Genomic DNA, 27,069 nt, shown 5'->3' on the forward strand with positions numbered 1-27,069 from the left:
TCAATATTTGAAGATATTATTTAGATAAACAGCTGTTCATAAATCACAAATGGTAGGATATATATCAATTTCTGCATAATTTTTAAAAGAACGAATGTTTATCGTTGAAAGCTGTAGTAGCTGTCTTGTATAATTGATAATAATTGTTTGAAAGTGAAATTCTAATGTCAGGGAGTCTAGTACATGTTTCAGAACTTTATATATCTCTGACACAATTCAGCGTAAAGATTCTATTTATTAGAAAATAAACACAGATCCTCTATACAATACACGATTATATTCGTTGACCACTCTAACACCGGCACTGTATGAATGTGCGCCAGATTTAATTATTATCGCTTTTAAAAAATAAAGTTCAAACCTGTTTTGGTATGTAAGGGACGGAAATTGTCGGTATCCGTTGACTAGATTTCACGTGAAGATCTTGTGTGTGAACTAGATACATTTACTAACGGGGGATATAATCCGAATCGTCTTCAATGAAATGAGCTGGTTCTTCCTCTCGTGTCCTTAACCGTAGCCGGCATGGGATTGGCGTAGTCGCTGCATTGTAGGCTCGATGCTGATTGGCCAAGACGTCGACACGAGGGTATAAATACAAGTAAGCATTGGGTCTTGTAAAGTGATTATGAGTCGGTAAAGTAAAGATAGCTCGAAGACATCGCAATGGCCATAACATTTATATTGTGTTCTGTCTCTGCCGTGCTCTGCGCAATCTTTTACTGGTGAGTCATCGATTATTGAATATACGTTTAAACGCCCATGTCACTCATGTGTAGCGCCCGTTGTTGTCATAGGATATATTTCATAACAACCTTGTAGTTATAATGTTATAAAATGTCTTCCCTTGACGAATTGTAACTACACAGTTAAACCATTTTAATTGGGAGCGGTTTAATTGAATCGTTTGGATTAATAAGTGTCCGGATTATCAAAACAGGTAAATATGTGAATCTGAAGTTTATTGGGTTTTTTTGTAAGTGTTCTCCGTAGTAATCGTCCGGTAGGTGCATCCTTATTAACAGGTATAAAAAGTTCGAAATTCATGGGTATGTCATAACAGTTTAAACTTTTCTACCCTTTTCTCATTGACGTTTATCTTACAGCATCCGGCGACAGCAGATGAGGGTGTTTAAAAACATGGGGATCCCCGGACCGGAGCCTAATTTCCTCTTTGGGAATTTACTATCACTTAAAACAAAGGTATGTATATCTAACTCATTCACAGAAAGCTTGACACTGTGTATCTTAGATATGTCTCATTTGAAATAGCTAAGGAGTCATGCTGCGCTATATTATAACATGTCAAACTTGATAGGTTTCTTAACCTGAGGTCACGTAAAAGTACATTGTATGGCTCAAGGCTCCAGTTGATAATCCCGCTGTATGGGTTGTGTGGTGTCAACTGTAGGCCTTTATCAGTATTCAACTACCTGGGGTACACCGTGTGTGAAGACATATGGGTCGACAATCTCGCCGTACATAAACATGACCCGTCTTTCCTCCCCGGTGACATAACATACCCGGTAGACCCTTGAACTGTGTCTAGTCGTTCCATACACGTGTCTGACCCTTGTACTGTGTCCTCGTCACCATACACGTGTCTGATCCTTGTACTGTGTCTCGTCGTCCATACACGTGTCTGGTCCTTGTACTGTGTCTCGTCACCGCATACACGTGTCTGGTCCTTGTACTGTGTCTCGTCGTCCCACACACGTGTCTGGTCCTTGTACTGTGTCTCGTCACCGCATACACGTGTCTGGTCCTTGTACTGTGTCTCGTCGTCCCACACACGTGTCTGGTCCTTGTACTGTGTCTCGTCACCGCATACACGTGTCTGGTGATACTTGTACTGTGTCTCGTCGTCCCACACACGTGTCTGGTCCTTGTACTGTGTCTCGTCGCTCCATACACGTGTCTGGTACTTGTACTGTGTCTCGTCGTCCCATACACGTGTCTGATCCTTGAACTGTGTCTCGTCGCTCCATACACGTGTCTGATACTTGTACTGTGTCTCGTCACCACATACACGTGTCTGGTCCTTGTACTGTGTATCACGTACACGTGTCTGATCCTTGTACTGTGTCTCGTCACCACATACACGTGTCTGGTCCTTGTACTGTGTCTCGTCGCTCCATACACGTGTCTGATCCTTGTACTGTGTCTCGTCACCACATACACGTGTCTGGTCCTTGTACTGTGTCTCGTCACCGCATACACGTGTCTGATCCTTGTACTGTGTCTCGTCGTCCCATACACGTGTCTGATCCTTGTACTGTGTCTCGTCGTCCCATACACGTGTCTGATCCTTGTACTGTGTCTCGTCGTTCCACACACGTGTCTGATCCTTGTACTCTGTCTAGTCGACCCATACACGTGTCTGGTCCTTGTTCTCTGTCTCGTCGCTCCATACACGTGTCTGATACTTGTACTATGTCTCGTCGTCCCATACACGTGTCTGATCCTTGTACTATGTCTCGTCGTCCCATACACGTGTCTGATACTTGTACTCTGTCTCGTCGTCCCATACACGTGTCTGATCTTTGCGTGAACCAGTCTAGTGTCATTGTGATGCAAATACATACATACGTACAAACATGCACATACATACATACATACATACATACATACATACATACATACATACATACATACATACATACATACATACATACATATACACGCACTCACGCACGCACATCTAGCACACGCACACATGCATGCATACACATACATACATGCATGCACGCACACGCACATGCATACATATACGCATATACACGCACACCCATGCATACATACATACATATATATATATGCACGCACGCGCGCACACACACACACACATACATACATACATACATACATACATACATACATACATACATACATACATACATACGCACGCACGCATGCATACATTCATAAATACATACATATATACGCACGCACGCATGCATACATTCATAAATACACATAGTCACACTGTCACACATAGATAAACATATATTTTGAGTTTGGGCTGAGAGTATTTAAGCACGTGGGCGGTGGAGTCTTTACAACATTGGGTGTGTCATACTGAACTATAGACACGGCAACTAGAGCATACACACGTTCCGATGTGTGGGTGAAGGCTTATTTTCAGAAATAACACACAATGTACACCTACATCGTCACACTTTGCCGCTGTTGAATGAGATGAGAGGTTGTTATTTGGGACGAATGCTATTCACGGCTGTCGCAAGTCTTCTGTCAATACGGGTATGACCGCGGATCGACATGAAAATAGATACGTCGGACAAAACACACGACCACGTGATAAAACACGAGGAGCAGGTCATTTCTAAATGACTGTCGAATTGAAACAGATGGGACGATAATAAGACCACAACAAATATGATTATTGACAACTTGACTGACAACTTTAATTAATTGTCACCTTCACCTTGTTGACTTCATACGTGTGAAGGTTGTCGGATATATCGGTACTATAATCGATATAGTCTGTCACTATTGTACAAGTCATTATTTGTTGTGTACAATCGATACGCTTTCATGGCAACCATTAAGTAATTTGGTGTCTAACGCCGAGCGCAGCAATAATCCAGCCTGTAAATAATCGACCAGACAATCCAGTGACTGACACTGTGATCATCGGTCTACGCGACTGGGAGACGATGACATGCATCAACCGAGCCTGACAACCGGACCCCGTTAGTCGCCTCTTACGAAAACATGGGTTCCTGAAGATCAGTTCTAACTCGGATCTTCCTAGGGGGTACCATTCAGTACTACAAACGCCACACAGCTACAATGACTTATATTAATAAAGAATTCGATATTTTCAGAGTTTCCATGAAACGTACCAAGAGTGGACGAAGACATACGGAGCAACTTACGGGTATTTAATTACATTCGTTCTAATTATAACAGGGACGGTGGGGTAGTCTAGTGGTTAAAGCGTTCGCTCGTCACGCCGAAGACCCGGGTTCGATTCCCCACATGGACACAATGTGTGAAGCCCATTTCTGGTGTCCCCGCCGTGATATTGCTGGAATATTGCTAAAAGCGGCGTAATAACTAAACTCTATCACTCACCTAAGTATAACAGTTAAACTATATCGACATTATATCAAAGAAAACGCCCGTACATTAATAATTGTAGTGGCTACAAAATCAATCATTTTCGATCCACCATTTAACACTCCTCTGATTACTGCATCAATTATTGTGGAATTGAAATCGACGGATTTAAAATTGCAAGTGATCAATATAACTGATATCAAAGACGAACACGAGAGATTATTCTTATCGATTACTTATTACAGGTATTTTGAAGGACCAACCCCTGTCCTAGTCACATCAGACACAGAGATTCTTCACCAGGTGTTCGTCAAACAGTTCAGCAAGTTCCATGCACGAAAGGTGAACACAGACATTTTGATAGGTTTACTCCCATTGGTTAGACATCCCAATTGTCAGACACTGGACTAGGGATTAATTAGGGCAACACCCATGTATAAATGGGAATGACCCAATTGGATATTTCAACCAGTTAGTTGAACCTAAAGCAAACTGTTAATGTGTATAAATATCTTGGAGTTATTTTTGATTGAAAATGCTCTTCCAAATTATCCACTATAGTCTGTTTGCAGTGAAAACGTACCGATGAATTTCACTTTAACAAAAAAATTAATCAAATAAAGTGAAAGTAAGATTGCGAATCCTCATAATTTTACCTTGCCAATTGAACATTTAAATCTCAAAATTTTATTCAAATTAGGATAAAAGTTGTTTAACAAACGATCATAGATTCAAATCGCTATTACTGGTTTGTATTACAAGGGGGTAAGCGCAGTAGTTGGAACAGTGAAACAAATGTACGTGCGGTACGTGAAGAGCGTTAACTTATAACAACCCTTGTCGTTTTCGGTGTTTCATTTGATGTGCATACCCCTTGTAATACAAACCAATAATAGCCATGTGAAACTATGATCGTTTGTTAAACAACTTTTATCCTAAGTCGAATAAAATTCTGAGATTTAAATGTTCAATTGGCAAGGTAAAATCATGAGGATTCGCAATCTTAATTTCACTTTATTTGTTTTACTTTTTGGTTTAAAGTGACATTCATCGGTACGTTTTCACTGCAAACAGACTATAAAGCCATGTATTTTGTTTTATGCAGAAGTCGAATGTTAACCTTATCAATACGTATACAATGTCAAATGTACGTATATGTGTCATGAGACAATTATTACCTATAAAGAAAATTACCCCATTGTATATGTTTCATGGTGAATTAGATAGAGTCCTACGTTCTGTTGATGTTAAAACTCGTATGTTGTGGGTGATGAGTTTCATTATATTCTTAAATGAACATATTTCAGAAAAAACATATTTCAGAAAAGACAGATGAATGTATATACCAGCTTCCTTTATATGTTGCCCCGTGTTATGCAATAGACTGTAGCAACAAAAGAAGAAAACTATTCAGGCGATTTCTATTCTAGGGACAATATGGTATATCAAAGTACATAATTATTTACATAGTCAAATTTTAGAACTTTCACATGAAAATTATTATTTTTTCATTCATAAACTATAACAATCCATCGTTTGGTCGTTTCATCTGTGGAATGCCACCTGCAGTCAATGCATCATCTATGACAAGTGACGATTGTCATCGATCTCTTGCAACACCTGCAATCAATCGGTACTTTGATGTTTCAGGTATTTCCGGTGCAGGTTGACCCGGATAAGGATGAAGATGTCCACATGTTCTTTGCTCGAGGGGAACGCTGGAAGAGGCTCAGGTCCATCGTTAACCCTGCCTTCAGCTCTGCTAAAATGAGGAGGGTGAGTAACCTTTCTTTGTGATGATTAAACACATTTGGTAACGATCAAACCGCCATTTAGCGATAACTTTACGAAGTCCATCTTTCTCTTCTGTGTGAATGAAATACGTTTACATTACGACATTATTGTTCATTAAAGCATAATACATTTGATTTTATAGATCATTTGAGTAAGCATGAGTGTTTTGAAACTGATACCATTCAAAATGGTTTCCTTAGAACTATACGATTATTAAAAAAGCTCGGTGGCTGAGTGGGTTAGATTGCTGGCGGTTAGCTGCCTGACTCTTTGAGCGTGAGTTCGAATCTCAGATGGTACTCAACCGAAAAACTAAAATTTGCACTAAGAAACTGTAATGCCAAATATTAAATGTGCAACATTAAAAGACTCAATGGACTTTATTGTAACGTTTGCCTTATTTACTTTACCTAACCAACAAATAGTTCTAAAATAATGTGAATAGGCAATAATGTGTTCCCACTGTGACGAATCACAATTATGTCAGTGAGAGGCAGCTGTATGGCAGGCATCCGCTCCTCGTCCCCCGCTTCCCATTCCCCCAATCAGCCTCTTCTTCTCAAGTAAACAACTTGACAAATCTTAAAGAAGTAGACCTATATCGTGACACACATCGTTCTTGGTTACAAACAAATGCGACAGGAAACGGAAGGGGTCAGATACACCAACCTTGGTTCACCCCAGCTAGGATACGGAGTTAGAATTGGTCCCACCACCCGTGCTTGGCGTAAGAGGCGATTTGATGAACGGGTGGTGAAGAAGAAGAAAACTATTTTATTATTAAGATAAAGATAAGATAAGATAAGATAATATTTTATTTAAGTGTCACATGGTATATATTGCTAAAAAGTGTCACACAGATAAAACAGTTAAAAAGTATACCATCCGGCCTTATGGCCTACAAGACACTATCACAGTATCACAGATAAAACCGTACGTAACAGTAAATCACAAGTATGCATATGCAGCACTGTAGTATAGTGCATGTTCTAACTCTATGACACCGGCATCATGGCAGCCCACCCCATATCCCAGATATTGTGTCACATGCCAATATACGGTATATAATGACACGATTGACTGCTTTCTCAGGTCTAGACTCAATTATTTCCAGACCGCCGGAGTTATTGGTGAGTGTTAGTAAACAAGCTACCGTTGAGTGTCATTGTCTTTGAAGTAGATATGTTAGAGCAGTTGTGTTGTTGGTTTCCAGATGTCTCCAGTCATCAACCAATGTGTCAGTGACCTCGTTGGCAACGTGGGCGGTGAATGCGACAGAGATGCTGTCTTCAACATTCACGAGTAAGTGTTTTGTGAGGTCACAACAAAGGTTAATTAACCTTTTAACTTAAAGGCCTTATTCACGCACTATTGGCTATATCGAAAATTGTATTGTCAAGCTATCTATGCAAACTATGTCGCACCTTTTAACCTTTGTACTTTTACCTAATCCACTGTGGGAATAAGTGCGGGGCACGGTAGGGCAAATCGTCTAAGGCCCGCTTTTTTTAGCGTTCCTAAAGGGTACCACATATCTATTATGGGTTAGGGCGTTCGTGCCGAAGACCCGGATTCGGTTCCCCACAAGGGCACAATGTGTAAAGCCCATTTCTGATGTCCCCTGCCGTGATATTGCTGAAATATTGCTAAAAGCGGCGTAAAACTAAACTCACTTACTTAGTTATGGTGGGTTCGAGTCCCAGATTCTCCCTTTGGCGCGTGTAGGTTTGTAAGCACCACGACCGTGCCTTTCGGTAAAGTGGTGAATGTCTAACATCGGCATCGCTCCGGGCTTTCCTTCCAAGCCAAATCCTGTCATGACAGACCGCCTCCGTGGTGTAGTGGTTAGAGCGTCCGCCCGGAGTGCGGAAGGTCGCGGGTTCGATCCCCGGCCGCGTCATACCAAAATACGTTAAAATATGGTACTTGTTGGTCCCTGTCTGACGCTCGGCATTAATGGGTACAACAAGGACTGGTCGGCTCGGAGTCAGTATAATGTGTCTGAGTGGGGTATTCCTGCTTCACTGCGGCATGGTATCTCAGTGGGCTAGCACTATAAAACCAGCTTCAGTCTGGGCTAGTACAAGCAGCCGCACATACACATACACACGCATGCACGTCGTCATATGAGCGAAATATTCTCAAGCACGACGTTAAACCCAATTTCACCTCACCTCCCCTCCTGTCATGACACAAGCAAAGTCACTCCTGAATCACTCACAATTATCATATGTACATTGCGGGAGCACAAACACAATTATCGAAAGGAAGGGCAATATGCATAAAATTTGGTCCTACACACAGTGTCATGGGGTACACAGAGCACGTGATCTGGACTGCCAGTTGTCAGACGTCCATTTTAGCGAAAGCCGCGGTGGCTGATTGAGTAGATCGTTGACAATGTGTTCTGACGATTATGTGCATGATTCTGAGATGTGAGTTTGAATCCCAAATGGTACTAGAATCTGTACTCCACTGACAAAATGTCATTACAAATATAACATATGTTACTTTGATTCTTTCTTAAACGACATGTGTACCCACAGACAGTTTCAGCGCCTGACCCTCGACACCATCTGCCACTGTGCCTTCAACCTGGAGACCAGGGCCCTCCAGAACCCGACGATCCCTTCCTAAAACACTGCCACGGGGTAATAGCAGACACCACCAAGCGACCCCTGCTCTTCTTGATGGGATGTACGTATAAATAACCACATCCTAAACGTTCTTGTGGCGCACTTTACGCGAACACCTGGTGTCATGACTGATTTTAAGCGATCTATTCATACAATTCTAAGGGCATTTTGCTGTATTCGTCAAGCGGTATCTGTTTCGTCCGGTAATCGGGACTGGGTAATCTCTGGTATTGACGTTATAGAATTGAACACGCGGATTCTTGCTCTTTAATGTATAGGCGGACAGTAGTGTGAGGTTGTTTGCTTGCTGGGGTTTCATGAGATTGTATATTATGTTGTCTTTCCAGTTCTGTTTCCTGCCCTCCATGCCCTGTGGATTTGTATATACTACTTCTTGAAGAACATACAGTTCAATCCGTTCTTCTGGCTTGAGGAGAAGATCAATTCTGTCATAGAGGAGAGGAAGTCAACTGACTTTGTAAGTTCACTTATGCTCCATAAAAAGTTCATAGCGCGGCTGGTGGGGATTGGGTGGCACCGGGTGCTATAGCGTTCGGGGGCGGTAGGGTAGCATAGCGTTTGCTCGTCACGCCGAAGGCCCGGGTTCGATTCCCCACATGTGTACAATGTGTGAAGCCCATGTTTTTATGTCGCCGCTGTGATTTTGCTGGAATATTGCTAAAAGTGGCGTAAAACTCAACTCTGTCACTCACTCACTCACTAAAGCGTTCGGCTTTGTTGCGGGAGAACCAGATTCAGGTCTCCCTATGATTACAATATGTTTAGTTCAGTTCAGTTCAATGGTTTATATGCCTGTATTATTGATCACCATAGGCGGCGAAAAATAGCCACACTCGGTAAATCCACCTCATATATGCAATGACGCATTAATCTTTTTATTATCATTATAATATTCTGTTTTGAGTCTGAGGCTTGGGCTGCATTTCCCGTTTTGTGGGACTGGAAGATTTACAGTCCATGTTGAGAGTGAGTGAGTGAGTGAATGTTGAGAGCGAGTGAGTGACTGACTGACTGAACACAGCTTTAGACAATGTTAAGACGGCGTGTCAGCTTGACGTGGGCGGTGCAGTAGCCTGATGGCTAAACCCGAAGACCCGGGTTCGATTCCCCACATGGGTACAATGTGTGAAGCCCATATCTGGTGTCCCAGATGAAACATTTGTAACTTAAACTGTTGTTTGATTCTCACAGGACGGCGAGGACATGCTCCAGCTGATGATGAAGGCCAGATTCAAGGGAAGATGCTTTCCGTATGAGAAACAGGCTGACAGAGGATTTGAAATGAGTCAAAACAACGCAGATCAAAACATCGCTAAAACACTATCCAACAAGGTATGTGAAGAATACATGACTTAGAAACAGATGAGTCAACCTAGGAGTGAGTGAGTTTAGTTTTACGCCGCATTCAGCGATATTCCAGCTATATGGCGGCGGTCTGTAAATAATCGAGTCTGGACCAGACAATCCAGTGATCAACAGCACGAGCACCGATCTGCGCAACTGGGAACCGATGACATGTGTCAACCAAGCCAGCGAACATGACCACCCGATCCCGTTAGTCGCCTCTTACGACAAGCATGGGTTATTGAAGGTTCGTTCTAACCCAGACCTTCACGGGTTGTCAACCTTGGAAATACACCTTTTAACTATTAACCAATTCAGCAGATGTTGCCTTGTGTTAATAAGGTTGATACACAGTCTACATCAGCTGCCATTCCTCTGTGGAAATATAAACGTATTTTGTCATTATGACGAAATACTCTCATTAACGATGACACCGTTATTTTTTTCAATTAAATTATTTTAGTATTAACAACATGTTACTGCTTCTTTGTTTAGTATTTATAAAATGTTATATCTAAATATATTTAAAACTTAATTGGAAGAGGCGCGAGTGTTGCAGTTTTCTGTTGAAACTCACTGTTCAGAATGGTCTCCCTTGGGCGTGCAAAAACATGATAGTAGGTTCGAATCCGTGATTCGCCCGTATCATGATTCCGGGTTTGTGAGCACCATGACCGTGATTGTTGGTTTCACCAAAACAGTAAATGTCAGGGGGCCACAAACGACCTCAGCGTGAAGACGACCGTAACTCCCATGTTTTAACATACACTTAAAACAATCGCAGCTACAACCGCTACATTCATTTCCGCCTTAAAGAGGACATGCAACCAAAATACAGTACCAAGCAGCGTCAAAGCAAACCGACTCTCGTTAACCGCCGAGATATTGCTGAAAGCGGCGTAAAACTAAACTCACTCACTCACTCAGTCATTAATCCATAAACATTTTTCCACATTACAGGAGATCGTATCCCAGGCGCTCACTCACTCACTCACTCACTCATTAATCCATAAACATTTTTCCACATTACAGGAGATCGTATCCCAGGCGCTCACTCACTCACTCACTCACTCATTAATCCATAAACATTTTTCCACATTACAGGAGATCGTATCCCAGGCGCTCCTGTTTACTCTGGCGGGTTACGAGACCACCAGTACCAGTTTGGCCTACATATTCTATGAACTGGCGCGCAGTCCGGACGTACAAGAGGATATATTTGAGGAAATCCAAAGACAATATCCAAATAAGGTAAGTTAAAAACAACTCAATGAAGATATGTCGATAAAGCATAACTAAACCACATTAATTGGTTGCATCCAACGTCCAAGTATTTCAGGTGAGGTAAACGTTGTTTAACGTCCCGTGAAAGATTAATACACTTATAAAGTTTGTGTGTGTGTGCGTGCGTATGTGGCTGTTTGTACAGGTCCTGACGTATGTCAATTTATAGTGGCATACCAATCTGCAGTTTAACATGGCTCCGAGTCGATCTGTCCTTGTTAAATCCCTGTAATACCAAGTGCCAGACAGGATAACAACAAGTAGCATCTCTTTACGTCTTTGGCGTGAAGGAGGGAATCGAACACCGACCTACTCTCTCCTGGCAGACGCTGTGTGCGATAGATCGCAGAGGCGGTCGTCCACGTGTTTCGTCTTGTCGTACTTAGTCACCATTCTGGTGTCCCCCGCCGTAATATTGCTGAATATTGCTAAAAGCGGCGTAAAACCATACTCACTCACTCACTTAGTCACCATGTTTACGTGTTTATATAAATGATGTTTTCGTTTCTCTTTACACAGACTGACGTTCCCAACTACGACAACGTTCGCAGTTTAACGTACCTTGACCAGGTTATTAAGGAGACACTGAGGAAATATGTTGTTGCGAGCAAGTAAGTTCAACTTTTAAATACATTCAATATGAAGACGTTTGATATGGATCTTCCTGTCAAATGACAGCCATGATGACGCATGTAGGATTATGCCTTTCGATCCAGGCAGTAAATTATCGACATTAAATCTCCCGTTAATGACAGGAAATTATAATTAAAAACAGTACATGGAAAATATTTTATAATTTTATAGCTTATTTTATTAGTCTACATTCTATAATTATTTATTGTCTCGTTAAGGATTCGCATTTTGTATGACGTAAGAAAACCCTGGTGAGGGAATGCTTTGTGATGAAGTTTCCCCCTTCTCCCTCCATACTGAATCAATTTGTGGAGGGCCACCAGTGGTTCAATGGGGATGTCACTTATGCAGATGGTCTTGAAAAACAGATTATGAAAATGGTATGAATAAAAACTATTTGGGTCGCGAGAAGCTGATAAACGGTGGAGCAAATGTATATTTTCGGTACAGCATTATCATGAATTATTAATATGTGGAATGGGGACGTAATTATTTCCTTATTTAGCTTTTAGTGTTTCAATTATTACAAAATATTATATATTATATAAGTTTTTATTAATTATTTATTACAAATTCTTTTAAATTTCGATCTATAGCCCATTTCTGGTGTTCCCGCCGTGATATTGCTGGAATATTGCTAAAAGAGGCGTAAAACGATACTCACTCACTCACTCTGATAATGGCCCAAATAAAGAGTTATTGTTTGTTACAGTGTGATTGCCCGACAGTGTCGGGAGACTACCGTGGTGGAGGGTATCACGATACCCAAGGGGATGCTGGTCCAGGCGGATGTCTGGAGTCTACACAGGAGGGAGGACCTGTGGGGACCTGACACAGAGGAGTTCCAACCTGAAAGGTCAGCCAACCCATATATCCATTTATTTACAGTATTGTGATAGCATATAGCCGTTATGGCACAGAGCGTAGTGACAAAAGTATTCCTGAGTCCCGAAGAGTTCGTTGCGCTACGACATTCGTAAGCCGTAAGTGGCCGTAGAGTTACGACAGGTCGTAACGTTACGAATGCTTTGTGGATCGGGACCCTGATCGTATTTTTAAATCTGTAAATTTGTCATTTTGACACCTAGGGAAGAAGACGTCTAGGGAGCATTTCGCTATGCAGAGTTGCATGCCTTGGTCGACACAGGATCCATTTATCTCTAATTGAAATCCCAGATCTGACCAACGAAAAATATTATTATTATAGGATATTTATATAGCGCACATATCCAGGCAACTAGTGCATGCTCAAGGCGCTGGTATTTTTTCCCTCGATCATTGGATGTCAATCTCAACAGCACATCGTATTATCATTCTCAACTCCCTGGGGAGTATACAACTCTTGCAGCCACTAGGCGCACCGAGTTATTGTGGCTTTCTCATCCTAACGAGGTACCCATTCACAGCTGGGTGGACTGGGACACATAGTCACAGTACTTTGTCCATGTTCACTGCACGTTGCTGTACCCGCAACTAGGTGTTTGCACGTATTCATGTGGCCACCATCTGGTCATATACCAACAGATGCGTGGGTTCTTTTAAGTGCACAGGGTTGTGTACTGTACACTAGGGGTTGTGACAACACTGAAAGAGTCTGCACACAAATTTGACTCAAAGGTTTTTACACCCAGTCACAGGTGGGCTCGATCCCGACACCTCAACCTCGCTGGATCACTAGCCTGGCGCCTTAGCCAGCTCGCCCAGCTCGCCCACCGCGCCCCCATACATAGATTCTATGTCTGTTAGTAGTATAGACGTCCGCCTAGTCGTTGTTTTAAGAAACGTTGTAACGTCTACGATCTACGCCCCCACACACCGCAAAGCTGAAATAATGTCCAGCGCTAACCCAAACTTGCTCCCTCAGTCTCAATGACTTCGATCCTGTCAGTTAAGATTCAAGATTATAATTCGCTTACATAACATTCTGATACACGGAGATAGACGACTTAAAGCCAAACCTACTGATTTATCAAATTCCAAATATAGCATATGTTACGTTGATCAAACCAGTTGACAAAAAAAGAGTCACAACGTTAAATCAGCTTGGGACCTACCCAAGCGCCTTCGATATAAATAACACCACTTTATTTGACATGATTCATGGCACGGCTATATACGGCGACAAGGACATTCTTGTTGGTAACAAATTGTCACCTGAGTCCGACGTGACTTCAATATGCGACTGTGGGAATTAACGAGTTGGCCAGGAATTCAAATGTTAAATACATGTATGGCTTTGGGCAGTTCATACAACAGCTGTCGAAAACGTCTCTTGCTTAAGGGGAGTATTTCGCAAAACGAGAATGATCACTTGGGCGCCACAACTAATACCATAATGGGTAGGTCAGACAGTGCATGTTGCATGTACCACGCAGAAGTTACAGAACAACCCAATGTTTCTTATTACGGCTGTTAATCTCTGTCGTTATACGAAACAATCGGCATTTTCTAACTGGGTGGTGGATAGCCTCGTGGTTAAAGCGTTTGCTCGTCGCGCCGATGACCCGGGTTCGATCCCCACATGAGTACAATGCGTAAAGCCCATTTCTGGTATCATGATTGCTAAAAGCGGCATAAAATCATACTCACTCACTTGAGTTGCAAATACAATTAAACTTGCAGACAGACATTTTATTAACACTCGCATTTTCTTCCAGATTTGCACCTGAAAGGCAAAGAGACCGCCATCCAATGGCGTGGATGCCATTTGGAGGGGACCGAGGATGTGTGCAGGGCTTCGATTCGCCCTCCTTCAAGCAAAGACAGCAACAGTGGAGCTAATCAGGAACTTTAAATTTGCGTTGTCTGAAGACATGACGACTCCCTTGCAGCTTATCGAAGGCGCGACTGTGTGCCCTAAGGACGGCATTCATCTGACAGCCAAGAGACGTAGCTGAACATCTTTCCTGCTGAGGGTCACTCAGACATTATGCAAGTCCTCCCAGGACTCTTGACCTCAGTCCCGAACTTTCTTACAGTTCACTTATTCGTCCACTGCCCGAAGTGTTTGAGCGAGGCAGTCGTGCTTCGAGTGAAGGTCCAGACGCGTTGGAGAGCTGTTGCAGATTATTCTGCAGAACGAATTCACATGACGTGTGTATGCATTTAACAAAGCACATCGTGAGATAAGCGGAGAACTCAGGTGTTGATACTCTGTGCCAAAGGGTTCAGCGGTGCTGGGGCAGATCCCACCTTGTGTCATTCTAACATTCTTGTGTCGGTCAGCGTGTGTTGCCATCCTTTAGTTGTCCGACACGGACCAGGACATCATCCATCACGTTTACACAGATCATCTTCTAGTCATCTTAATCTGTTACACTATTGCATTTGTTGAGAGTTTTATATCAATAAAAGTCGACGGAGCATTACAGGCAGCCTTTCTTATATACATTTACATTGAAGGTAAAGCATTGCAGTAGACAGTGGGTTGCTTCCTAACGTGCATATCATAGCCTTGCTCCAAGGCTATACTGAATGCTGAGCCCATGGATGTATAGTATATGTATTCTTCAAAGAGGCAAGTCTAGATAAGCGGACGCCAGTCTGTTATTTATATTTCTTTGAAATTATCATTTTCACTATCAATTTTTACCTCGAAGACTTGTGCAAGTCTAAGGACGCCAGTCTGTTATTTATATTTTTTAGAAATTATCATTTGCGTTATTAATCTTTACCTTAGAGACTTGTGCAAGTCTATGCATTACACTACAGTTAGGAGTAGGCCCAGTTGGTAAACCTCGTCACGCAGTGTGTTTGATTCCCAGATGGGTGTAATATGTTAAACCGAATCTTGGGGTTCCCTACCGTGATGTTGCCTGCTCACTCATTCACTAGGCGGTGTGGTAGCCTAATGGTTATAACGTTCGCTCGTCACGCCGAAGACCCGGGTTCTATTCCCTCACATAGGTACAATGCGTGAAGCCCATTTCTGGTGTCCCCCGCCTTGATATTGATGGAATATTGCTATAAGCGGCTTAAAAATAAACCCTTACACACAATCATTCAATACTGAAAACAAATGAAAGACATGGATACAATAATCACCCTGTACTCTTTTGAAAGTTATGAAAGTTGTGAAAAGACCGATTTGTACCCACTCCGTCGGGCAGTGTCAGACACACAGCGATATTTCAACTCTGTTACTGCGCTCTGTCAGTGGTCGTGTCTGGACAAGAAATACAAACAGTTGATAACCTTGATCTTCCAGGTCTTACTGATAGAGGCAATCAGTAGTCTATCTGCTCCTGTGGTAGGTACGCTAGTGTAATAACGTCGTACGCTTTGTAGTGTTGGGAATTGGTTAAAATCTCATAATTGATGATTGGTTCATTACAACCGATCAATCATCGAAAATAATTGGTTAGCGTCATTTATGAAATTTTCCTGGTTATTTTTGTTAATGAAAAAATAAATAAATAAAAATCATGTAGTTCTTTGGGGTTTTTTTTGTTGCAAATTGCACAAAATGCATTTGTAAATTTCACATCTTTAAAGGATGACTAGTATGTTAGGAACATAAATTTCTTGAAGTCTTTAAGATAAATTCAATCATGACATGGAACGAGCTTGTAGTGATTATGAAATGTAAATTTAATGACAGACAAAACCAGCCTTGTGAAAAATATTATTAATGCAAACAAATGTTCCAGAATTGTTTGTGTTCGATTATGAGAAAACATGATCGAATGCTTGGTCGTTTAATCACTGCGACCAATCTTCGATTATTTCAATTAATCGGGCCACCACTAACGCTTGGTAGTATTGTTAATAGTAAACCTGAATTCGTTCTGTTCGTTGTTATTTCACACCGCAATCAACAACAGTCCAACAATTTGACGACAGTCAGATAAACCAGTGGTCGATATTATGAGTTATGTACCACCGGGTTACAATGACACGCAATTAACAAGTAACAAAGCCTTAGCTCGGGGTGGCTAGAATAAAGACTATATTCATAAAATTTTATGGATCCTTGGTTATTGTAACATTGTGAATTAGTTTAGTTAATATTGAACTGTTTGGTTTGTTTGTTGTTTAACGCCGCACTCAGCAATATTCCAGCTGTATGGCGGCGGTCTGTAAATAATCGAGTCTGGACCTGACAATCCAGTGATCAATATCATGATCATCGACCTACGCAATTGGGATACGATGCCATGTGTCAACCAAGTCAGCGAGTCGGACCATCCGATCCCGTTAGTCGCCTCTGACAAGCGTGGGTTGCTGTAAACCAGTTCTATCCCGGATAAAGGCAGTTCAGCAGACCGTGTACACAAATGTACCAAATCAACGATGCACGTTGCGTGTACAGGACAATCTGAACGTCAATTAATATAAATGTGTTATGGAGCTGGAAAGGGGGTGCAGGAAGGATGGGGAGAAGGAGGGGGTGTAGTAGATGTTACGATTACCTATTGTATAATACCTGCAATAAATTTTATAAATACCCTGGACAAGTTTTTCCAACATTTCAATTTAAATTGCATCAAATGAAATTACTGTCGTCATCGAGATAAAATCTTTAAAGTTGAACAACGACCTTGGTAGTGACGTCAATTCCTAGTGAAGAATGCTGCCTCATCATTTTAGGGATGAGCCGAAAAACCTGTTCCGATTTCCCTCTTGGATAGAAGGTTGTACGTACTTTGCTGATGTTCCCCACTTTTTTTTCTGGAATATTGCTGAAAGCTGCGTAAAAACATACTCACTCACACACTCAGTGTAATGGCCATAATAGAATGCTGGGTGGTGGGGTAGCCTAGTGGTTAAAGCGTCCGCTGGTCACGCTGAAGACCAGGGTTCGATACCCCACATGGGTACAAAGTGGGAAGCTCATTTCTAGTGTAAACGCTTTGATATTGCTGAAATGCGGCGTAAAACCATACTCACTCACTCATAATAGAATGGAGATAAAATACACTCTATCATCGAGGATGTCAAATAATTTGAATAACCTATAACGAAATGAAACCTGTTTATATCTAACGTCTGCGTTCGTGCGTGCTTGCCTACGTGTGTACGTGCGTACGTATGTGCGTGCGTTCGAGTGGTTTGTGGGGGCGGTTGGACGTGCCAACTAACCCTGTGTTTATTTTTAACAGACAGAGCATACGATAAATTTCTAAAAAGTTAGTTTTAGGTGTTTGCATTGCGGTTCCTAATTCAGTCAAACACGGCCACAGCACGTGGTGCACATTAACCAGTACAGACTATAGCTGCCGGGTCCCAGGGACAGACAGTGGGGATCTATATATCAACAAACTGAACACACTGCAAGACACCGCTGCGGGTGTTTCGAAAATAATTCACACCATTATTAGCCCTGGGCGTTTTGCTCACTCATGACGTCGTCGAATTCACATTAGGAAAGACGCGTTCAGCGAGATCGAGACGAGATTTATGAACTCGTTGATGTCTTAATACATTGGGATACCACCGCTCTCATTATGATCATGTCTCATGTATGATCATAAATGTTTTGATTTGTTTCAGTAATATACTCTTAAAAAGCAGGAACACCTAAACGTTCAGTTTGGATAGGAAGTATAAGCGATAACAAACCTTTCCAAAGTCCTTATCGCCCTCAAAACATCTAGGCGATATCGCGACAAAGCGATAGTACGACACGATATTGCGATTTGACGACACGATACAGCGATATTGCGATACAGCACCATATATGAACGCACCGCCATTTCTCTTTATCATCACCCCTAAACACAACGCATGAGATGCACGTGCACAACGCAGTCACCCAACACACGAGAGGGTGTCATTCTTGATTTTGACTGTTTTCAAGAAGGTCGTTAAATCACTGTAGACCATTGATTTTGACAATCATCTTGCATCACACAGTTGTTAGTGTTTGTTTCTAGTGGGGTGTTTTGTTGAAAAATGAAAATCATACACGTGTAAATTTCACGCCACACACCAACCATCTTTCAAGAGCGATTACTGTACAAACAACTATGGTCATAAGGAAGTGCAAGTGGTGATGCACTCTTAATACATTCAGTATTATCAATCAACATTGATGTACTCCGACATATCTCCCATGTTTTTTTTTAATCGTAATTAAAAATAAAGTTCCCCTACATTTTTAGAAGTATGTGTTTCATGCGTTGCAACGTTTGACCAGGTATAATAATTTCAAGCGAAGGCATACCACAATTACATTGTTAGAGCTGAACTGCCCATTAACTGTTCTGTCATTATTGTCAATGGGTATTCTGGACAGTTTAATTATAAATGTTGTCATCAAGTTAAAAGATATAAATTATTTGAAACCAAATTTGGAACTAAATTTTCGTGTCTGTTGTTCATTTCCAGACTGTCTGGAAATTGTAATTGGTACCGAATGCAAAATTGAGACATTGGCCATAACTGCTAGTTATATATATATTTGACCCACAAATATGCATGGAAGAGCAGTTTTATAATGTCTTTAAATCCATCACTCATGCTTGCAACAGTTTGTAAAATGTAATCAGTAATCAGTAATTCGTATGAAGATACATTGACTCATTGAACACGGGGGAAACATGGACCTGCAACCAGATAACCAGTGCCATGTTTGAAATGGAAAGTTGTTCCGAAAAATAGGAAATATCTATGTATTTTTAGTGTTTACTTAGCGCCAGTATGGGATGTTTGGGGGAATATTGTATCGATTACTAATGACACTTTAACTCAGAAAATCTGTTATATGATAAAATCAACAGACAGGTATAGTTTCTTTGCAAGTCGTTTCAAAATGAATGAAAATGAAAACCAAAATCTAAATGGAACCCAGCCAAATTCTCAATTTTTATCAATTTCTGAGGCAGTCTAGACTTGACACATCATACTACACTTCAGCTGGATTTTAATTTTTATCTCGTGGTCTGGGAGACAGCACAGCTCTACTGCTCAGACTATCACATCGAATACGTATTTACATATCAGTTGGGTTAACCGCAATACCATGTAACTATATCACTTGACATAGCTAAGTCACGTGTATACGTATAATGCACGCATGTGCACATGTATGTTAGGAAAGTAGTGTCAGATGCGAAGTTCAATTAAAACGAACTTTTTAAATTTTCCCTGTGTTTCTTCTTTACTCGGAACATTATGTTTTTCAGCCACTTTATGACCCTCGATAAATGTTTACTTTTTAAACGTTATTTGTACGCAATTTACCCGTGGGGGGAGAGGGGCGGTGGGGTAGCCTAATGGTTAAAGCGTCTACTCGTCACGCTGAAGACCCGGGTTCGATTCCCCACATGGGCACATTGTTTGAAGCCCATTTCTGGTGTCCCCTGCCGTGAAATTGCTGGAATATTGCTATAAGCGGCGTAAAACAATACTCACTCCCTCACCAGTGGGGGAACGTCACCCCAGATACAGCTTCGGACAAAAAGAAGACCCTATCAGGTTATCGTGTCACATGCTGTAGACAGTGGGCATGTGTATAAGCATACCTCTATGTCAATAGTACATGTGACCGTTTTCCAGCTTTACAGTAGATCCTAGTTTAGAAGCCTCGGGTGGACGTTCTTAGACAAATGTTTGATCGTAAAGGTCAATGGTCTTGAAATGGCCGGTCACTTCCAAGGGCGCTGAGTTTGAGCGTTTTGTGTTGTAAAAATTAGCTGATCGCTAAACGTTACGATGCTTTTTCATGCAATTGTTTATATACTCATGCCAATAATGGTTGTCACCCCCTCCCCACCCCAAACCCACAGGCACCTCACACCCACACCCCCTCTCCAATTAGAAAAATTGAAGGGGTGACAACCATTATTGGCATGAGTATATTTGTGTTATGAATATGCGTGCACCGAAAACATCATAAACCAGCTGAAAGAAGACCTTGAGTGCATATGGAATTGAGGCCATCGTGACCTCCTCTGCGTCTAATTTAGCACAGAATGTCTGGATGTGCGGGTGCGTGTGCGTGTGCGTGTGTGTATGACTCAAAACAGATTGACCACATACGATTCTCTCATGTTAATATAGTTAATATTTCATGGCACGACTAACGTAATGTAATCATATGCACTTTAACTTGTTTATGTGGTATGTTTCTATATTAAATAGCATTTATGTGTGGAACTGTATTTAGACAATATGCTTTTGTGTTTGTTTCGAAATAGACATCCTCTTACAATACGAAATGAAAAAAAAAGAATAGTCTCACATGTTTTGCAACATCTCTATGGCAACCGATATTTGACTGTGTATGGACTTACGTCAATTGCTTCTTATGTTATGATATGACGAGAGATTACCTGTTACCTTTCTACCCGTGAAGATCCGGGTTAGAACTGGTCTACAATACCGGTGTCAGCCCGATCTGTCGACAAATGAAAAATAAGATGTTGCTAACCGTCGACAGAATAAACAACCCGGAGCGTCGACACCGTGACGGTGTTAATTAGTGAAAGAGAATGTTTGCTTAGTGGTTTGCAAGTGGCTATGGTGGCTACAGCTATGCTCCAATCATGAGTAAATGAATTAAGTTGATTAAAGAGAATGTCTTTTTAACAATTTGCAAGAGAATTAAGGTTGCAAAAACAGACTATTATTTTACGTTATGCGAGTGGAAGGATTACCATTTTGGAGTTTAACATGCATATATATAATAGATCATGAATATTTTGTTACCACTGTCAGAATGGCAAATGCTATCGTGCGTGTTGCATTGGTGGACAACATTCATAGAGGTCAGAATCTTTACCACAATGGATTCAAAGTACAGAGTCAACAGACGCAGAGCCCAGAAAACTTCCTGGAGATGTACAGATGCAACCTGTCCATCATATCTGCAGACGCACCACTAGGTGAAAAGGCGACACAGCTGATGGATTACGTTACTACCACCTGGATAGAAGGTCCATGGACACTGCCAACTTGGAATCATTTGGAAAATGATGGACACAGAACTAACAATAATTTGGAAGGTTGGCACAACAAAATCAACAAGTATGCCATGAAGACACATCCGAATGTATTTGAGGTTGTGCGAATGTTACAAAAAGAACAGTCATCTACTGAAGTAAAAATTCAGCAGATCCAAGGACAGCAGAGAGATCCCGTCCGTAGACGTCGCTACCGAATCATCGACGCTAGGATTCAATCCTTGAAGGCCGACCTTCTTGCCGACAGACTTACTGACTTGTATTACACAGACCATGTGTCAGAGTTGCTTCATCTTGGCTGAACATTCAGATTACTTTAGTGCACATATAAAGGAGTTTTGGCAAGAAGAAATAACTGGACTCATCTTTTATATATTTATTACTTATACACCTGCAGAAATCACTTATTTATATAAAACACATACACAAATATATTGTGTGAGCTTTATGAAATATATATACAAATATGTTATATTGTGTGACATATGATACATGCATGATACATGCATGTTGTTATATTGACTGAATAAATATATTGTCTACTATAATATCACACTCTGTTTTAATTGGTTTGTTAATTTCGAGAACACTGGGAGTGAAGTCACTCATGGAGAACATCATCTCCCTTTCCCCGGACTGTCGACAAGTAATTTGGACGGATTATTTCTTGTTGTTGACAGTCCGGGCATAAAACACAATAACCCACGCTTGACGTACGAGGCGATTAACAGGATCGGGTTGTCAGGCTTCCTGACTTGGTAGACACATGTCATCGTATCCCAAGTATATAGGTCGCTGCCAGTGACAATAATCATCGGGTTGTCTGGCGAGACTCGATTATTTACAATCTCCCGTCATATACAAATGTAGGTATAGAATAATATAATTGTAGGGTGTTGAACAACATCCATACATTAGTTGTATCAGAGCCATGTCTTTTAATGAGGCCAATGTCACACCTTGATAATAAAGACGCATGGCAGCTAGGATTATACGAAAATATATTTTGTTATGCTGTGTTCTCTATACATATTTATTCACTGTTTAATTCATGCAGTTGGCACGTGCATATGCAAGGGCGTTCCCTCGTTACTAAATAAACTGTCTATCATATGCTCACCCAGCCCTTATTAAAACGAAACACGCCCTTTTAAGCGAATGAGCTCAGTCACATCACGCGGTCTACAAACATAATGCATTTAGACTGTCACATAAAAGTGTCTTTTCAAACCCGACTTCAACTTTGACTATATCTACACCCACTACATTCAAACTTGTATTGAGATGCCAGCCCTTGCGGTTAGACGGAGAGCAAGTACCTGGATTAACGAGAGCCGCTGTTATAAAGCACGTAACAGTTTATTAAGAGGGTGTGGCAGGGGTGTGGTGGGTGTAGACTTTAATATGTTATCAATCATTTTTAAAATGAGATCATTCATCGTGACATATTCCGTGATGCATGTGTTACGCCGACAATAAATTTAGAATAATACGTTATACAGTATTGTAATTACGGTTTGAATTGACTTAGTGGCCATTGAAATATATCTCTGGGTCAACTCAATAGCTAGGCATATATGGTTTATACAACCGTTTGATACGATACATGTTCTAGTTAATAGACTTCCAGGGAATAGGAAATATACACCCATATTTGAGGTTGGCTAAATGTAAAATAAACGAGAAATGGTTATTCGCGTTCATAGATTTGATATGAGTATCATTAGACTATATAATTTTGATTATCCCTATTAAATTAAAAGGAGCCCCAGTAACATGGGAGATTAAAAAAATGGGGAAATCTAGACTTGCCTAATTCAGGGCTTTAACGCTGCAGAAATTGCTGGGTGGAAGGGAAAATAATACGGCTCGGGGACTGTGAGACAGGCTTGAGTATCACGGGCGCTATTAAATGCATCGTATGGATTAGTAGCTTACAGTAGGTGACATGCGCATTACGTCTCCGAGATGGGTTGGTGGTGGTGTGCAAGTCAAAACATTGATTACACAACAGTCTCGTTTTCTGCTGACTGGGTTCCGTCCTATTGCGCAACCTAGTACAATAACCAGTCCAGAATTTTGAGACCAATTCATTCAAATGGATACATAAATATTAATCAGTATTGTTTGATACATCTAACCACTTGTATATTGCAACACTACGCTCCTTCTAATCCTTGCAAACAAGTCGTGCAGCGTGCTCTATCGTACAACGTGCACTGACAAACAGAAACCTGGAAATCGTGGAAATCTCAAAACGAGGTTCTGCCGCTAGAAACGTTTGGCGGTCTTGTACGGACCTGATATTATATCAATCACATTGTCCGTTGCAAAACTACACTGTATAAGCGCAAAGAACACATTAAAGGTGTAACCAGTGAGCAAGATGAATTGTGAATCATTTAACGACCTCATCAAACAGGGGCAGTCTGTGACGCCTTAGTTAAGGTCATGTTGCCTACACCTCGCCAAAAGAAATCCAGAAATACGATGTTACCAAAGTTTAAATTAAATTTCATTTGTAAATACCAGTTTCTTATGAAACAAGGAATTGGAATTCAGTGTAACCATAGTTGTTTGTGGTGTCGCTTTTCACTGTCACACGAGAAAGTTCGGATCGGCTGAAAAGTAGGTCATTGTCTGAATAGGTTAATGAGACACATCTTTCGGTTTGGTGTGGCAGTTACACAGTAACAGTAATGAACTGCCTAAGTGTGAATAGTAGAGTGTATTTTTTATTTGTCTTGACGAACATGTTGGGGTGTTGGGGTACCGCAATAGTTAAAGCGTTCGCTCGTCACGCTGAAGACCTGGGTTCGATTCCATTCATGGATATAAAATGTGAAGCCCATTTCTGGTGTTCCCCTCCGTGATATTGCTGGGATATTGCTAAAGGCGGCGTGAAATTAAACTCACTCATTCACTATGTTAACGCTGTAGGTGACATACATCCGGGCCTTGAAACTGCTAAAAAGATCAAGAAAAACACACAACTGGAAGTACGTGTGTTGCAACACCCATTATTCATAACAGATAAAGTACAGTCACAAAACATATGTTTATAACTTCTTTCCAGGAGTAACAAAAAGTCGGACAAGCAGAGGACAGTGAACTAGTAGTGCACGAGGATGGCGACAGGGTGTGCACGCCACAATTCTACAAACATTCTGCAAGGTCATATAATACTGTTGTTTACAGGTCAAAAAGTGAAGCAGGTTATATGCACCACGGATGTAAGTCCGGATCGCTATGATCACTGACCTATTTCGTATGTCCAACTGAATCAAAACATGACCCAGTTTACTATGGAAAACAATCTGGGCCAAAATTGCATTACCGCACGTGTCAGTTTCATAATTTAACATTGCATTGTGCTTCATGTAAACTATCGTTATACAGTATGTAAAATTAGCTATCATATTTTAAAACTAAATGCTCCAGGTGGACAAATACGTGAGTATGGTTTTACGCAGATTTTACCAGTTTTACAGCAATACCACGACCGGTGTGGATGAAATCCCCCGTAATCTTCCCTTTAGAGCGATTCTGTCATAATATCTAATCAATCTTAACTGACAGAACTGATACACCCTGGAGCGAAATTATCCTAGGATCAAATAACTCCTAAAAAAATGCAAGCAAAATATAGAATTTACAACTTAAATAAAAAAGCATGTGTGAATGTTTGGTGTTGACGAAATTCATTGTTTAATTTTAAACTTATAGCTGTACTTCAAAAGACCAAAGGAAAAGTACGAGTAACCTTTTCTTCTTGCATAATTAATGTATTTCTACACCCACACAAACTAAGCTCTGAAATTCATAGTTATTGAAGTTCTGTTTTGTTAAAATGAATTTAAAAGGGTGGTGGTGGGTGCTTGGCTCAAATATATACTCATGCCAATAATGGTTGTCTCACAACACAACACACACACACCACACACACACACCCCCTCCAATCCAAAAAAATTGAAGGGGGTGACAACCATTATTGGCATGATTATATATCGTTTAGAGAGTGTTAAAAGTGATTTGATTGAAATATTTATGTTTGTTTTGTCCCAGGAAGCATTGTGTATATGACAAGACCTGCAAGCTCTGCAAGGGTAAGGTTTGATCACGCAGATTTCATTGTCCCACTGAGTAAACGGGACGTTTGACAGCCTCGCTGGCTCGTAGCTGTTATGCCATAGCAGATTACGGAGGTATCATAAACTGGTTGTACTTCATATCTGCGTAAAGGATCCGTGCAGTTGAAATATACATCACGATAACGCTGACAGTATTAAATCTGGCATAATTCATAACACATGCTTATCATACAAAGAAGAAGCATGGATATTCATGATTAGCAGCAAAGAATACATTTTTGTCAACCAGTATGATGTGTCTACGAATGAGGGTTCTAGTTTCAAATGCTGGTCAATGTTGTTATACGCCATGTTATATAGCAGCAGTTTACATAAAGCAAGATCCAGTTTAGAACAAACAAACTGTAATTGTTGTAAATAAAATTAGCATATTGTATAACTTAATTTTGGCACCGTTTACCATCCATATTTTACATGCAGTCATGTGTGCTCTTGCTCTTCTCAATGACGTCATATGACGGCAGCATTGACGTCAATGGAAGCCTTGTACCAACGTTATCTCGCGTTATCTCGCTTTATCAGTGAGATAACGTTGGTACGGCGGCTGCGATGACAATGGCGATTGTTCATCGTATCACTACAATTCATTGTGTGTAAATCTTGTTCTGAACGAGTCGGATCGTGCGAATATTTGAAGTATTATCTTATAGTAGCTACAAACATCTTGAGTATATTTGCACTATATACCCTGTTATGTTTAGGTATGTCACGTTGGACTCCGCACTCAGACATACCAAATATTTGACGTTGCTATAGGATACCCGTCCTAGACCTAGTTAGAATTGGTCTTCAGCAACCCATGCTTGTCGTAAGGCGAGTAATGGGATCGGGTGGTCATGCTCGCTGACTTGGTTGACACGTGTCATCGGTTCCCAATTGCGTAGATCAATGATCATGATGTCGATCACTGGATTGTCTGGCCCAGACATGATTAATTACAGACCGCCGCCATATAGCTGGAATATTGCTCAATGCGGCGTAAAACTAAACTCACTCACTCCAGACTTAACAGGTAGTAGTAGTAGTAGTAATAGTAGTAGTAGTAGTAGTAGTAGAAGTAGTAGTAGTAGTAGTAGTAGTAGTAGTAGATAGTAGTAGTAGTAGCAGTAGTAGTTATTTATGGCGGTGGGGTAGCCTATTGGTTAAAGCGTTGGCTCGTCACGCCGAAGACCCGGGTTCGAATCCCCACATGGGTACAATGTGTGAAGCCCATTTCTG

At 41.1% G+C, this 27,069-nt stretch overlaps 1 pseudogene; it reads left to right on the forward strand.

Annotated features, from left to right (window-relative positions):
• Nucleotides 1-576: 576 nt before the first annotated feature.
• On the forward strand, nucleotides 577-15,163 carry LOC124252745 (annotated as a pseudogene).
• The last annotated feature ends 11,906 nt before the right edge of the window (nucleotides 15,164-27,069 follow it).

This window comes from Haliotis rubra, unplaced genomic scaffold (assembly GCF_003918875.1).
Source record: "Haliotis rubra isolate DU_JTF1 unplaced genomic scaffold, ASM391887v1 Scf522, whole genome shotgun sequence".
NCBI classification, from domain to species: Eukaryota; Metazoa; Mollusca; class Gastropoda; order Lepetellida; family Haliotidae; genus Haliotis; species Haliotis rubra.